Raw genomic sequence first — 4615 nt, 5'->3', positions numbered from 1 at the left:
GCATAGAAACTAATGTTATCGAAGCTTAAATCAGAATTCACAACGTCTGAATTTTGCCTGGACACGAATGAAAAACCCAAAAGGACGAAGCTGTAGCTTCGTTAATTGAAGCTAAAATCAGACAACGTTTGAATTAATTTTGCCTGGACATGAATGAATGAAAATGATGAAAAACCGGTTGCAAGGGAATTTCAGAATCTGGAATTAAATGATCTTGGCCTTCCATTTTATTTGAAGGTCCAAAATAAGCCACGTGGCTAAAACCCACTTCCCTCCCAAAACCCACTTGTTTTTAGGATACCAAGAGACATTCCCTACCAAAACCCACTTCTTCCTCACGTTAGAGAAAATCCCAGCTTTACCCTTGTTCTTCCTCTGCCTCTTCTTCAGACTTCTTCCTCTACATCTAAGGCTTCTTCTTCCTCACATCTAGACATTTCTTCCTCTGCATCTAAGGCTTCTTTTCTTTCGGGGAGGATTGAGATTGATTATGTACCTGTTCTGGAAAAAAGTAGAACATCTGGAGAAAATCAACTTCTTCCTCTTCTGGAGAACGCCAAAGTATCTGCAGAAGAATTTCTGAGAAAAATCTAGCTTCTTTGAGGGCGTTATGGTTTCTAAAAAAAAAGGTACTTGGTCTATGGTCTTTCCGTGAGTAAATTTGTTCAGGAATGTACCATTTACTATTACTCTGCAGTTGTGATATGTAAAAACACGTCCGAAACAAACAAAGTCCAACAGAATTTTCTCACAATTAATTTTTTTATTCTCAATTCTCTCAGCAAAAAAAAAAAAATTGCCTAAATACATAAATACTCGCAAAACTTATAATCCAAAAAGGCACACAATAACCCAAATCAGAGAACCCAACCTGACCAGATATTTGGTATTGGCGTTTGGCGTTGGGTTTTGAGTGTGGATTTGACTCCGCCTCAAATTTTATTTTTTTGGCCCAGACACGAACAAAGTCGAACCGGCGACGAAGAACCAACAAGCGAGAGTCCACTAAAAGCGACAGAAAGGCAGCGTGATTCAAGCAGCGGCTCAGCCTTAATTTTTTCTTTAGGTTTTCTGCGGAAGACGAAGAAGGGTAAAGCTGGGATTTTTTTTTAGGCGTGAGGAAGAATTGGGTTTTGGGAGGGAATTTCTTGGTATCCTAAAAACAAGTGGGTTTTGAGGGAAGTGGGTTTTAGATGTAGAAAATAAGCTTTAGATGCAGATGAAGAAGCTAGATGTGAGGAAGAAGAGGTAAAGGAAGAAGAAGGGTAAAGTTGGGTATTTTTTCAGACGTGAGGAAGGAGTAGGTTTTGGGTGGGAATTTTTTGGTATCCGGGTTTTGGGAGGGAAGTGGGTTTTAGCCACGTGGCTTATTTTGGACCTTCAAATAAAATGGAAGGCCAAGATCATGTATGAATTCCAGGGAATCCAGATCCGGCTTCATGTTAGTGTACTTTGTTGCGGGAGAAATACTATGTTTCAATAAGTTTATCATATTTGGCTCATATTCTCTTACAAATTAAATAGATTAACTATTAGATTGGTAAGGTCTACTGATGTGGTATTTTTGTGACCGAAAATATTAATAATAAAATTACCACTCGCAATAGAATGAATCCCGTAGAATAGGGCTATATTGAGGGTGTCGAACCTCAAGGACTGCAGGGGTTTAATTATTAAAATTAAAAGATCAAAATTAACTTAATTAAAAGAGAGTGAATTGGTTGTGAGAATTTAAAGTGCATAAAATAAATGGAAATAAAAGGGAGTAAATTTATGAAAGAGAGAATAGGGTATTGACTTCACCACGATCCGCACATCAATGGTTAACCATAATTAACTCTAGTAATTCATTCTATGCATGTTATAATTTTAACAAGAAAATAATCTCATACAATCAATGAAATAGCATAACCCATCTTCGGTTGGCACGGACTGTCTACCTAAATTACATTAAACTAAGGTGTAGTACGATCCGTCTTCCCTAGGTATGGTCTATCTAACCCTATTGATTGCATGCCAATTAAATACCATTGTATAACCATCATTCTTATGATCACAGAAAATAAGAATGATTTGAGTTCAATAATAGTAAAATAATTTCTAAGACAAGATAAGAATTCTACTAATATTGATTTGGAATTTAAAGAACAACTGCATTTAATATGAAGAACAGAAATAAACTGTAGCAATCCTCAGGGTTATACAATCAACATGCATAAATTGAAAGACTAGAAATTAAATACAATCAAACCATTGTGCTTGGAAAGGGCTACATCAAGACCCCACAATTTGGGTTTAGCTGCTCATAATTTCCTAAGCTCCACAGACTATTTTACTGAATTTTGCTCTAGAAGCGGTGTGTCTTTTCTCAATGCTTAGAGGCCTATTTATAGGGCTTAGGAGAGTCCTAGAAGCCCTAGTAATCCTATAAATTTCGGAGATTTAAGTCCAAGTCTAATTAGGATAAAGAAAACCTAAGTCCAAATCGGAATAGGATTCGCCCAGAATTGCGTTCCTATCTTGCGGGGCGATTTTGGCAATGCGGCGCTCCGAATTAGGAAAATACTATTTCACAATTATTTGTAGAAATTTGAGTTAGCTTTCCAGTGCCGCTTGAATCACCTCAATCTGATATTTGAGCTGAAAGTTATGGCCAAAATACCGAGACATATGCAAAATCCCAAATTGAATCCAATCCGATTTTGACTCCAATTTGAAAAATTCCGAATTAATCCATTCCTTTATTTGATTAAACTTAACCATGATTGGTTAAGCTTAATCATATCTTCTAGGTCTTCTCAAAGTGTGCTTTTAAGCCCAAAATGAATGGAATTAATTGTATCTTTATTTATAACCTGAAAACACAAAAACAAAACAAAATCAAACAAATAATAACGCTAAGGAATTAACATATGCAAATTAAGGGGCTTGAATGTGCACATTCGGCGCTTATCATCTACCATTGACTTTCACATAAGCCAACAAATCTAATGGTTGATTTATAAGATGAGATGAGCTAAATATGAAAAAACAAATATTGATGTCTGCCATTTCTCTCTCACAGCATTGGTTGGAAAAAAAAAAAAAAAAAAAGGAAGAGAGAGAAGGAGCTCTCCATCTCTCCATCTTCTGAGAAAAAACAGAGAACTCTCCATTTCTTTTCTCTTTGTGTTGGTTTCTGAACAAAATTTGGTTATATTTTGAGATATTTGAGTGATATTAACGAACTTTTCTCCCTTTCTTGGACTACCTATTGAATTCCAAGTTTGGGCTTATATCATGAATTTCATGATGCGGCATTCGAACAACTGTGTCACTCAAACGTAAATTTCACACACAAGTGTTACAGGTCTTTCCATATTTCGCTAGCTATATTAGTTTTATGTATTAGATTTATATTATGTTATCATAATGTTATCATAAGTCGGCTAACCCTAGCCATATCAAGGTTATGATATTATTTTAATAATGGTCTCTACTAACTCAGTCCTAACTCTTTTATATAGTGTAATGAATTATCTATTTAAAGTGGGTTATGCTATAAATAAAGGCATGAAAATAATCAATCTCGAACCTTATGTTTGAAAGATCTAGGTTTCTTTAGAATCTAAAATCTAGATTCCTATAAAACCTAAATCACGTTGCGAACATAGGTTCGTAAGTTTGTAACATATAGAGACACACAACGTAGGAGCATAAGAGAGAGAGTAGTGACCTTATTGTTCATTTACGGATCGGCAACGAGAATCTCGTTTTTGTCCTGCAACCGAGAAGAGTTGCCATGATTTTGAACTACAGGCATATTTTTTTTACAAAATTATGATCCTCTCCAATTCATTTCTACTAGATAATGTCCAATTAGTTATATTTGAGGGGTATTTTTTTTCCCGAAAAGTGAAAAGACAAAAATATCATTCAAATATAACTAATTAGATATTATTTATTTGAAATGAAGAAGATGCTGATGTTCCTCTAAGTGTAGATGATCATGTTCCTTTTCTACGAGGGATATCCATGAAGGAGATGAACCCAAGTGAAAATAAATGGAGTCTTTGAAAAGAGATGCGAAAATTTTCTCTCCCTTAGAGCATCTCCAATAGATGCTGTAAGAGCATTCTTAGCAGCCTCACAAACTTTTACTCACCAAAATAACAAAAAGTATATTTTTGGTTATTTTAACAACTCATATTTTTAGAGCACTTACAGCAGTCTCACTACTTTAATGATCTACTTGCATTATTTTATTTGGATATTATTTTTCAAAAATTCGTTTATTCTTTCTCTAACTTTTATGTTTTTGAATGTTTGTATTTTCCTAATGGTCTATTTTAAGACTATTTGTCTTATTCTAACGGTAATTTTTTTAAAAATTTGTAATTTTTCTAATGATCATATTTTTGAATTTGTGTCTTTTCCTAATGGCCATATTTTCAAAAATTTTGTTTTTGATTTTCAAAAGAAATACTGAAATTCATTTTTGATTTGGGAGAAGTACTCATTTTCAAAAAATCGTTTCAAAAGAAATATTCATTTTCAAAAAATTTCAAAAGAAAAAGAGAAGGGAGAGAGGCTACATAGAAAAGGGAAAGAAAAAGAAAAAAAATGAGAGATAAAT

Source organism: Corylus avellana, chromosome 3, assembly GCF_965113065.1.
Source record: "Corylus avellana chromosome 3, dhCorAvel1.hap1.2, whole genome shotgun sequence".
Lineage (NCBI taxonomy): Eukaryota > Viridiplantae > Streptophyta > Magnoliopsida > Fagales > Betulaceae > Corylus > Corylus avellana.
The sequence above is the reverse complement of the archived record's forward strand: the minus strand, read 5'-3'. Positions refer to the sequence as shown.